Below are 12,864 nucleotides of genomic sequence, written 5' to 3'. Positions count from 1 at the left end.
CCAAGCATTCAAAGTGAGTTTTATTATTGTATTATTCATTGCCTTCATCTCTACTTGCTCCAAGTTTCTGATTTTATCAAACTGTTCCTGTTTTCTGGCAGTGTCCATACTCTAAAAGGACCATTATCACTTTCCAACCATCTAAACCCTCATGCCTTTCCCTGTTACAGAAAATACTGCCTCAATCAGCCCATTCTTTGCAAAGTTAGTGAGTGCGTCATTCAATCTTGCTTCCGTCTCTCCCATTACTCTTGTTTCTAAATCCCCTCAAGTTGACTTTGCCTTAATCACTGCACTGGGGGTTCACAGAATGAACGTCACAAATGAGACTGCGACCTATTTGAATCTCTGTCTCATGATTGTCAGCTTCTCCACTGCTTCAGTACGCTCATCCAAACATCTATCCTAACATTTGCTCTTTCATGAGCAACACAATACAGAATTGCCTTCAATCACGTCTCCTCTGTGGGCAGCATGGTGGCACCGTGGTTAGCACTGCTGCCTCACAGCGCCAGAGACCCAGGTTCAATTCCCGTCTCAGGCGACTGACTGTGTGGAGTTTGCACATTCTCCCCGTGTCTGTGTGGGTTTCCTCTGGGTGCTCCGGTTTCCTCCCACAGTCCAAAGATGTGCAGGACAGGTAAATTAGCCATGCTAAGGGGTAAATGTAGGGGGATGGGTCTGGGTGGGTTGCGCTTCAACAGGTTGGTGTGGACTTGTTGGGCAGAAGGGTCTATTTCCACACTGTAAGTAATCTAATCTAATCTCCTGCCTCTGGTATGCCACATCATTCAGTAATTAGTGTCCAACATTAACATAGTACACAGGCAGTTCCCTTGTTAAGAATGTGTTCCATTCTTAAGTCGATTGTACACCCGTCGGAACTCAATGCACGATGATATAAAGGAGCTGTCCCTAAATACAGGAAATGTTCACATGTCAATCTTTAAAATTGCACCCTTGTATGAGATCACATTTGCAAGTATGAGCGCTCATACATTGGCCATTTGTGAATCAGGGCCCTCTTGTACCTGAATGACATCTTCTTTCAGTTACATACTGAAGATGTATTGGCCTTGTAGTCAATGCAGCATTGATCCACCAACTGATGTGGAGGCTAAAGAGTTAAGCTAAAGTGGTTGCACAGACCAACATTGTTTTCCTTTTTGATTATAAACGTTAAAGAGTGATCTAACTGAGCTATTTCAGGCGATTGAAGATTAAAGAGGTTGACACAGTAGATTAGGAAAATATTTCCTCCAATGGGAGAGTCTAGAATAAGGGGACATAACAAAGCTAGGCCTGGGCTGTTCAGTTAAAGTTAAAATAAAATCTGATGGAAATTTCAAATTGGGTTTCCCCAAGAAATTTGAGGCTGCAGTTCAATTGAAAATAATTAGCTTGAAATTGATCAATTTGTTAGGCAAGAGCATTGAATAGTACAGACCCAAGATGAGTAGATGGGGTTACAATACTTATCGGCCATGGTTTAACTGAATGCTAGAAGCAGGCTCAGGGGCTGAATGGCCCACTCTTCTGACAGCCATCTTTACCCCTCTGTCCCACCGTTAATCTCAATGAAGCTCTCTAACTGCCAGTGCCACATTAAGACCTGAATCATCAAGCATTTTCTTTATATTGAGAGGTAAACTGAAGTCATTCCCTCTGACTCCCACCGTTACCTATGCATTAACTGTCAAGCTGTGGACTTCCCTAGTTCCTGCCTTAGGATCTCAAGAAGTGTAGAACATTGCAATGGTTTGTCGACATCGCCTCACCACCACCTTCTCAATGGCTGTTGGTGACTGACAATGACTGCTGGTCCAATCAATGAAGCCCACATCCATGAATGAATTTTAAAAACAACAGAGCTGAGAATTTCTGCAACATCATCTCATCAACAAGATTGCTTTCTTTCATTGAAAGGATTCGATGAGGTCAATGAGGATGAACTATTTATGCTGTTTGGAAGGTTGTTAACCAATGGATGCAGAGATTTGATTTAAGATATTTGGCAGAGGAATCAGCAGAGCGAGGGATTATTTTCGGAGTGATTTGTGATCCCTGGAAAGGTGATGCAAACAGATTGAATCGTAACTTCTAAAAGGGAACTGGATAAAAACCTGAAAGGCAAAGATTTCCAGGGAAATGGGGAAAGAGTGAGGGAAACGTGACAATTTCTGTGCTGTTCAGTTGTACGCTATTGATAAGAGCATCTGCCTATGCTCCTGCACTGCCTAAACCTTAACCTCCAGGTTTGATCTGCTCAATGTTCTCTTCACTAGCCTGCTCACCTTTGGTTACAATACGACAGACCATGACCATCCTACATGTTGCGAACTCTAATCAACTCTTCATTTCAAAAGCCCATTGGTCTCCTGTGTCCTATTCAGTAGTTATAAAAAATATCCCACTTACTGTGTTTCCAATTGTTTCCAAGGCCTCACCTGGGAATCTGCTACTGCATTATGAATTGACAAACAATAATCTTCTCTTCAGACATAAGAGTCCAATTGTTCTGTCAAACTATATCCCAACATCCACCATATTGCTAACTCTATCCTTGCTTTGGAAACCTCCTCTGAGTTTTAAGTTCTTTCTCCCTCTCATTTTCCATTTGGGGCGGCACGGTGGCACAGTGGTTAGCACTGCTGCCTCACAGCGCCAATTTCCCGCCTCAGGCGACTGACTGTGTGGAGTTTGCACGTTCTCCCCGTGTCTGCGTGGGTTTCCTCCTGGTGCTCCAGTTTCCTCCCACAGTCCAAAGATGTGCGGGTCAGGTGAATTGGCCATGCTAAATTGCCCCTAGTGTTAGGTAGGGGGAATATGTAGGGGAATGGGTGGATTGTGCTTCGGCAGGTCGGTGTGAACTTGTTGGGCCGAAGGGCCTGTTTCCACACTGTAAGTAATCTAATTCCTCTCTCATTCACTGATTCATCTCCCTCAAAATATAACCATTTGAGGCATTATCTCATACCTGAGGTAAGGTTGCCAGCCTCTTGGAGTTTCCAGGAATTAAATACTATTTTCTACAGGCCTGTAGCCAACAACTCTTCAGAAAAAGAAAAATCCGAGTGGAATTAAATAATATTGTAACATTTTTCTTTGTTTTCAATACTTCCAAGTATGAGTTTTAACTTTTGTAAATATAGTTGCAGAGGGGCTGTTTCATTTGCAGTCAAGTTTAAAGTCATATGGTGGCTCAGTGGTTAGTACTGCTGCCTCACTGTGCCAGGCTCCTAGGTTCGATTCCGGCCTCAGGCGACTGTCTGTGTGGACTTTGCACACTCTCCTTGTGTCTGCGTGGGTTTCTTCTGGGTTCTCCAGTTTTTTCCCACAGTCCAAAGATGTGCAGGTTAGGTGGATAAGCCATGGGAAATGCAGGGTTACAGGGAGGGGGAGGTGGGTGGATCTGTGTGGGATGCTCTTTGGAGGGTTGATGATGGGCTGAATGGCCTTCTCCCACACTGTAGGGACTCTATAATTCTATAAAGTAATTGCATACAAAGAGTCTGTTCCTTTTCCAGAAGCCTGTGTACCAGAGCAATGTTGTGAAGGTGAATTACTCCAGATCTGTGATGAAAGCATTAGCTCATGTCCAGAATTGGCAACCGCTGAAGTTCAGGAGAATTTTCACTTCAGAAATACCATGTCACAGGATGTGTGGGTCCTTGCATGGCTGATGAGTGTGGTACTAGAGTTATACCCTGAATCACACATATGGTTGGTGTTTCCGCGAGGTGGAAGTGGTCCTTGGCTTTGAGGTAATTGGTATTCCTTTCTCTGGTTCCTTTGCCTTACTTCCCCTTACATACTGGTTTTCTTCAAGAGTTCAGTTCCTTCGTCCAAGTTGATTTCATGTGGGCGAGAGTCTCCTGTGTTTTGATATCTAGGTTACATTTCTCAAGGGAAACCTTCAGGATGTCATTGAAATCCTCCTGTTGTCCTCCTCTGGATTGAGTGCCTTCCTGGAGCTGGGCAAAGAAGGTTTGTTCTGGTAGTTGTGACTCAGGCACACCAAGCATGGGGCTGGCCCAGAGGAGTTGGTTTTGGATGATGGTGGCCTGGATGCTGGTCCTATTGTCTCTTTCATGGAGGCTGATTTTAGAACCCCGTCCTCCCAAATGATGCAGAGAGTCTGTCTCAAACAGCATTGATGGTATTTCACAAGGGCCTTGAGGTGGCCTCTGCATATAGCTCGAATTTCAGAGCCATATGGAAGAGCATTAAGGATGACTGCCTGTAGAGGAATGTTGTGATTGCCCACCTTGTATATATCCACCTGATTGAACTGATCACTCAAGCCCTGCTCAGAGAGACTAGAGTAGGAGTGATACCCCACCGATTCAAAACCTCAAACAAGAGGAAGTCGTTTACTTGCTTTTGCAGCAAGGTTTGAATTTCTGATTTGATCACTTGCCAGACCTGATGACTTGATGTGACATCTTCCTCCAATTGTGCAGCAGGCCTGCTGACAAGGGCACGTGGAGTGCTCACTTACTTCAATTACTTGCATCCTCCACCTCAAATACTTCTGGGAATCCGATACAGTTCATTCACTCCCAGCGTTTCATTCTCAACTGCAACAGAATACCTACTGACACGTCTAAAACATTGGAATCAGTTGAACTTCCTGAAGGGAGTGAAAATGATCCTTGACAGCTCACATCAGATTGCACTTCTTCCATACCAATTCCGCATCTCTGCTCCAGCGCCTTCCCACAGAATCGGATACATATCCGCCTCTCAGTAAGATAAATGAAGACAGCAGTGCTTTTGTGTACACTTATTTATATTCACATTGATGTGCGACACCATATTACATTAACACATTTGTTTACCAAGTGGAATGGCCGTAACCTTGGATGTTAACCAGCTCCATTGGTAGAAATGTTCTCTTCCAGACTCCTCAGGGATAATTTTAACCAATTCTGCCAGCCTGTGGGATCAGGTGGAATACAAGTTATACATCCTGCCCAATGCTAATCTCAACCGAGTTCAATGAAGTGTAAAATCAGCCAGGTTATAATGCCAGTGTAATGCCACCTGATCCTGTCAGTTTCCAAATGTGTGGGCTAGGTTTGATATCTTCCCTTCATTTTAGGATTTTTCAATAATCTGAGCAGAAAAGAATTGAAGTATTGAATATGCGAACTCTATTCATCTCCAAATTGCTGTGAATTCCTACTTCCACTGTTACTGTCAATGCATGGAAGCAGTGACAGATTAAAAAGAATTGATTGAGGCTCACTATTGAATTTTATTACATATTTCTCCTGGTTTATTTTTTTCTGCTCACTGATTGCAGTTTGCAAGTTACAGTGCTGCTTATTTGTTTTGAAAAGTGTATTTGCTCTGACAAGATTAGTTCTCGTTAACGAGTGTTTTTGTCAGCCTGGTGGAGGAGAAGGAACTTAATCCTTGATTTTTTTTCTCTTGGGGTATAAGGTAGATTGAGGCTTTCTGGCGAAACCATTAAACCATCATTACAGAGCATCAATTTTCTCTCAACTTGGTGTCTGTTGCTCCCTGCTATTGTGTAGTTCCTATGGGGAGAGGGTCCTCTTGTTGTTGTTAAGTTGTAAACACAGTCGTCCTGACTGTGCATCAATGTCATCCTGAACACAATAGCTCCTGAGTGCAAAGTGGACAATAGCACACCAGCAGGCTGGTGTTTCCTCTGCTATATTTCCTTTTCTATTTAATTCTAATATCGTGTCATTAAAAATCCCAATGTTGTGCTCAAACCGTAACACGGTCCTAACTCTGTCACCTTAACTCTGTTACCCTAACTCTGTCACCCTAACTCTGTCACCCTAACTCTGTCACCTTAACTCTGTCACGCTAACTCTGTTACCCTAACTCTGTCACCCTAACTCTGTCACCTTAACTCTGTCACCTTAACTCTGTTACCCTAACTCTGTCACCCTAACTCTGTCACCCCAACTCTGTCACCCTAACTCTGTCACCTTAACTCTGTCACCTTAACTCTGTCACCCTAACTCTGTCACCCCAACTCTGTCACCCTAACTCTGTCAACTCGGCAACCCTTCGAGGTAGTTGGTTCTGCTATAACGCGTTTTTCTAAAATGCGAATTGGCTCAAACGTGATTGAAAAATTTAGACGGTTATTTGTGGAACCCGAATTTTCCATACCTGTATTGGCTATAACATGATTCCGGCCCTATTAATTTAAATGGTGCAGCTATTACACGATTTTCTCACAAAGCGAGATCGCACCATAATGGGAACTATTGTGTTATATCAGAACTGACTGTACCTGCTTTCCTCCAATATTGACCTCTTCAGCATTCTCATTGTCAACTGGGGGTGTCATGGTCGCTCTGGGTTAGCACTGCTGCCTCACAGCACCAGACACCCGGGTTCAATTCCACTCTTCAAGGCACTGTGTTTGTGGAATTTGTACAATCTGCTGATGTCTGCGTGGGTTTCCTCTGGATGCTCCAGTTCCCTCCCACAGTCCAAAGATGTGCAGGTTAGGTGGATTAGCCATGCTAACTTGCACATAGTGTCCAGGGATGTGCAGGATTAGCCATGGGGAATAGAGTACATGGTTACAAGGATGGGATGGGTTGGATCTGGGTGGAATGCTCTTCAGAGGATTGCTGTGGACTCAACGGGCCAAATGGCCTGCTTCCACACTGTGGGGATGCCATCATTCTAATTGATACTTGTACCTTCAACTACAGAGACCATAAACACATCTCTAAGCTTCTCCACTCTCTTGTCTTTGTTAAGATGCTCCTTAAAGCTAATTATCTCAGCATATCCTGATCTGAAGAAGGAACACTGGACTTAAAGCATTAACTGTTTTTCTCTGCACATATGCTGCCAGATCTACTAAGTTTCGATACTAATTTCAGTTTTTTTTTATTATTCAGATATCCAGCATCTGCAATTCTTTATTTTATATTATCGACCTGATTACAGTTTTGTCCGAGGGGTCTGAACACCTCTTTATGTCACTCCATGTTGAACTTTGTTTGATAAGATTTTTGTGAAGTGCATTTTGTAACATGAACCTCACAACTCTAATCATGAGTTGGTGCTGGGGTCAGCAAAAACGAAGCGTGGAACAAAATTACCACACAACTGCCCAATATACGTTTCACCCTAACTCTGTCATGTATCCCTATTACACTGGTGGAGTGGATTCTTAGCCTTTCTAGTTTGGGTGAGATTCCAACAGAGCAATGGCCAGACCCATTTATAAACTGCCTGTTTTATATTCTATTGAATGGAATCAAAATCAGGTCTACTGTGCTCAGGACCCTGATCTGGACACCCAGAAAATTATCCAAACTGTGGGGAAAGTAAATTTACTCAAATGAGCCATGGGATTTTTTTTTATATAACAGTAATAAATACTGTTCCAACTAGTGATGCTGAGGCCCCACAACTGAATGAAAAACATGAGTGGGCTGGACAGGAGTTTAATGGCACCCACTCTGACAATGCAGATCTTCCTCAGCACTTCACTGGAAAAATCATGGGAAGTGAACCCCTGATCTTCTCTCTCAGGAGGCGAATTGAGACCCAGCTGACGCCGCATGTGCCTCTTGCTTTGGTGACCATCACCACCCCTGACATTTTCATGCCCCTCCTGGGATGATCCATGACATGGAGCGGTGGAGATATAGATTAGCTGCCCTCTAATCGTACGTCGGAATTGGCTGGAAGGGCTGATTCGTCACCCTTTTTTCCAATGTTCCTCACATGCTGTGCTTTTCTATTTAGCTGTTCGCCAAACCCATTAATGTCCTCCCCAGGATTGCTTCCCTGACCTGACCCTACCCAAGGGATATTGTTTACCTTTCAGTGTTAGATTCTGCTGAATGATCTGGAGCAATAACCAAGCCTTTGTCGTGTGGTTCCAGTAATTTTTCAGCTTTTAAGTTGAGTTGGTCTTGTGTTGCCAGAGTAACGATAACCACTTTACAATGCCACAGCCTGTGGACAGCTAATTCCATCCATCCCATCCATTGTGCTGTCTGATGTAAAGCTAATGTCCAGTGACATTTCAAATCCCTTAATCATCAGTGCAGATCTGAGGCTTATTAAGGTACACACTCTGGGCTAGTTGTAGAACAGCGTTACAAACAATTTAACATCAGGCAATTAGACATGTCACTCTTCAGAGCCTCATTTAAACAATCACTATGGCAACTGCTCTTAATATAGTTACTGCTTCTCTCCTGCCGCGCGTGTACCCTAGGTAGTCGGGCCCAATGTTCATTAAAGGGTTAGGGGGATAATTGCAGCCAACCACACGGTCTGACTCATTGTCCTGTTTGGGAAAAAAAAGTCGTTTCACACATTTGTTCTGCTCTGTAATTACACTGAGGTTTCAAGGAGACCTCACAAACCAATTGCAATGCAGCAATCTATTTGGAGGATTTCCACAAAGCTAAACTCAGTGTACATAATGTGCACCCCAAGATCAAATTATAGATGTAGCATCATCTGTTGCCTGTGATTGTATCCTGTACCTTTGCATTCTGTTTAAGAATAATCTTTCGCTTCTGTGATTGAAAGCAGGAAACATGGTACTGCCGGAGATGAGCCAGAAAGGTGTATGGGTCATATGTTGGATCACTGGAAACAATTTTACAGAGAAATCGTGAATTATTTAAACTAATCATGTACAAATCCATTAAATGTGCAGCACAGTCAAAGCCAATGATTCTGTGCTGGTCCTGCTTCATTCGATGCAGATGTCAGATGTTAGATGTAGGGGAATGGGTCTGGGTGGGTGACTCTTCGGAGGGTCGGTGTGGACTTGTTGGGACTGAAGAGCCTATTTCCACACTTTAGGGAATCTATCTAATCAATTGGATTTATGTGTTGGTAGGTAATGTAGCACTCCAATGCCCACCCCCAAATTCTTGCTCTCTGCCCCCACCCCACCCACCGAATCAATGAGACCTCTTAAGGACTCAAGACCCTAGGAAATCAGAGCAGGGCATTTCGTCTTCTGGCTCCCCTCTTCAATTCAGTAAAACTATTGGTTGATCTTTCATCTCAATGTCTCGCACTGGTTTCACACTCCTTGATTCCCTTGGTATCTTTCTCCTCTCTAATCCATTGAGACCCCCTCTCACGTATTTTCTACACCCAAGATTGAGGATGTTTCCAGATTTACTGATTTCCTTTGTCTCTCCCAATTCATGGCGGGTCTCTTCACTACCCATCACTCCCCCCTTCATGAATCCATGAACGCCATCTTAGTTCTCTGATCTCAAGTCCTGGGCACTCTCTTCCTGCTCCCAGTTGTCTGAAGCACTGCTTTCAATGTTTATTTAGTTGGGTTTTAGAAGATGGGGGAAAAAAAGTGACTCTGAATCATGTTGTATAATCATCCATTTTAATTAGCATCTGAGATAAGAAGATTGTTGAAGATAATGGTGGATGGGGAGGAAGTAGTAAAGAGGTTAGCATTTAAGTGCTTAAATATTCATAATAATGTCATGTAATCATATTTTAAAGCATTTAGAAGCAGTACCACCTGAATTGTCTTTGAAGCACGTTTCTGCTGTGTGTGTGTGAGGTTGGATCATTTCACAGCAGTTACTGGTCTGTGCTCCACTGGAGTCACACTTAATGACTTTTTGATGAAAGCTGAGTGGATACGTGTTACTGTGGTAGTAGTTCCCTCACAATCCATTATCACTTTATCAACTCTCAGTGTGGCCTTGAAACTTCCAGCTGTGATTATTGTGGGTCTTCTAAATGCTGTTTAACACAATCCCTTCAATGTTGGTGGGATCAATCCAATATAGGGCAGCCCATCAAGCAGCACAAGCTGTTGGCTTGTGGTGCATCCCTGTGGTCACATCCCTACCTGGCAGCCAGGCCTGGAATTCAAATCCCAGGTCTGTCCAAACAGGTTGCTTACAAATATCTCCAGCAGACTGGGGCTGTTCTATTTCTACAGTCCATTCCTACTCGCGTTCCTCAACAGTGTCCTGTATTTTTGTTTTTGGAAAAACACAACTTGTGGGGAGGGTGGACAAGCCCAGTGTTTAAGCTCAATGACCGAAACCTCAAGCTGTTGGCATGAGAGTGGGACGGAGTGTGGATGTTAATGGAAGAGCTTCAAGTGCGGGAGAGGGGTCTCTGAATGGGGTAGAAGAAAGAGTGCAAAGAGAGTGTAGCTTTGATTGGAGGAGTAGCGAACTCAAACTGGAGGGGAGGGGTTGAGGGCGGGTGTGAGCTGAGGAGTTCAGCAAATGGGGTGGGGGTGGGGGGGGGGGCGAGCCGGCAAGGCGCTAGGAACCTGAGAAAACCTCAGACCTACAAAGGTGAGAGCATTATAGATTCCTTCACCAAGGATTGTGTAAAGGTAGCTGCCCTGGCACCCAGTCACTCTGCAGTAGGAAGGTGAGGAGATAAGAGTCTAGATTAAAGTGGTACTGGAAAAGCGCAGCAGGTCAGGCAGTCACCAAAGGAGCAGGAAAATCAATGTTTCAGGGAAAAGCCCTTCATCAGGAATGAAGGCAGGGAGTTTCCGGGGTGGAGAGATAAATGGACATGGGATGGGTCTGCGGAGAAGGTAGCCAAGAGTACAATATTTAGATGGAGGTGGGGGTAAAGGTGATAGGTCAGAGAGGAGGGTGGAGTGGATAGGTGGGAAGGAAGATTGTCAGGTAGGATAGGTCATGGGGATGGTGCTGAGCTGGCAGATTGGAACGGTAAGGTGGGGGAGCTGAATGAAAGTGGCCGGAAGTGTTCAGTTGCCTTTATTGAGTGAGACTGAAGAATACCATCCCATTCAAGATCAAACCCGGAGTCCAAAGACTTGCAACAAGAAAGGGAATAATCTAGTGTACGTGGTTCATCATCTAGATAAACACATGGGCTGAAGATTTTGTCCCAATGAGTATCAAACACCTTCTGGAAGCAAATTTGTACTGAAAACAACAAATGCTGGAGATCACAACGGGTCAGGCACCATCCATGGAGAGAGAACAAACATTTCTGGTCAAGATATTTCCGAATCAGAGCTGAAGTGGAGTGTGGAGGAGGCAGGATTTATGCTATAGTTGGGGGTGGAGGGGTGGGCTGGAGGGAGGAATGGAGTTGTGTGGGGGTTGGTGGGGTGGGGGGGAAGGGTGGAGTTGTGCGGGGGTAGTGGGGTGCAGAGTGCTGGGGGAGAAAGGTGTTGTTGTTCAGATTTAGTGATCAGAATGTGAGAATGGTAGAACGATGGTGTTTCTAACTGCAGGACTCCTCCAATCTTGTGCATCGTATTCGCTGCTCCCAACGTGGTCTACTTTATATTGGGGAAACCAAACCCAGATGGGGTGACCACTTTGCAGAACACCTCTAGTTTGTGCTCATGCATGACCCTGACCTTCCCATAGCCGGTCATTTTAACACAGCACCCTGCTCGTGTGCTCACTTGTCTGTCCTCGGCATGTTGCAGTGTTCCTCACAGCGCACACTGGAGGAACAATAGCCCATCTTCAGCCTAGGCACTTTACAGCCTTCTGGACTGAATATTGAGTTCAGCACCTTCAGACTGTGAATCATCTCCCATTTCTTCCCTTTCTTTCAGCTGTACTTGTTACATTCTCTGTCACCATGTCCTCTCCCCCGCCCCTCCCCCACTCCAGTGGGACTGTCTGTCCTTCCCAGTCTGACAGTTAGACAGACTATTGTTCTGGGCAAAAGTGAGGACTGCAGATGCTGGAAACCAGAGTCTGGATCAGAGTGGTGCTAGGAAAGCACAGCAGGTCAGGCAGCATCCAAGGAGCAGGAAAATCGACATTTCAGGAAAGCCCTTCATGCAGGATTAAGTTGATGGCTCTATAGCTCAGTGGTTAGAGCCCTAGTCTCCCTACACTAGGGGTTGTGAGTTCAATTCTCATTGGGGCCTCCCTGAGTTTTCTTACACCTACTGCAGCAAGCATCCGAAGGTGCGTTCCCTATGTTGATTGGAATTATTTCTGATGCCACACCATTGTTCTGCCATTCTCACATTCTGATCACTTAATCTGAACTAATAACATCTTTTCTCCCCCAATACTCGGCACCCTTCACCCCCCAACAATAGTATAAGTGCTGCCCCCTCCATACTTCAGTTCTGATGAAGAGTCATGTAAATTCAGAATGCTAGCTTGCTTTCTTTCCATGGATGCCTTCAGGTTTGTCATGCAATTCAGTCATTGATTATCGATAGGGAGCACAGTCATTGAACTATGTAGCATTGACCATGTTTTGAATACCAGCCTGGAAACCATGGATTACCTGGTTAATGGATGAGACACCAGGCTATATGGGTTCTATTTCACTGTTCAGCATAGGGAAATAGATTTTCAAAGTTCCTTGTGATTTAAGCCTTGACTTTCAAGATGCACGCATTCTCCCCACAAATTTTTATACTTCATCTACCTTCCTGAAAATGTGATCTCTAGTATCAAGGAAGTTAAGGTAAAAGTCTAAGTGCTGGATGTGTGAGGGCAGATAGAATGTGTGAAAAGAGGGAGAATACAGCTACTCTATCAGGTAATCTCTATCAGGAAGTATGAAAGTAGAGACAGAACATAATGCATGAGGAGATACAGTTGGTACGACTAAAGTGCAATAGTTCTGTTTGTGGGCAATTCCTTGTTATATGAAAAACTATAAAATTGTGAACAGACTCATGAACACAATAATCGTACTTTGAGTTATAGTCTTGCTGGGACAAAGGAAAATGACAGGGAACATTGAGGTGAGGGTTGCCATAATGCACAAACTAGTCTGAGAATCATATAATCCCTACCATGTGCAAGCAGGCCATTCAGCCTCCAAAGAGCATCCTGCCCATTCTCACCCAACACTGCATTTGTCATGACTAAT

Source organism: Hemiscyllium ocellatum, chromosome 20, assembly GCF_020745735.1.
Source record: "Hemiscyllium ocellatum isolate sHemOce1 chromosome 20, sHemOce1.pat.X.cur, whole genome shotgun sequence".
Lineage (NCBI taxonomy): Eukaryota > Metazoa > Chordata > Chondrichthyes > Orectolobiformes > Hemiscylliidae > Hemiscyllium > Hemiscyllium ocellatum.
Note: the sequence above shows the minus strand (reverse complement) of the source record.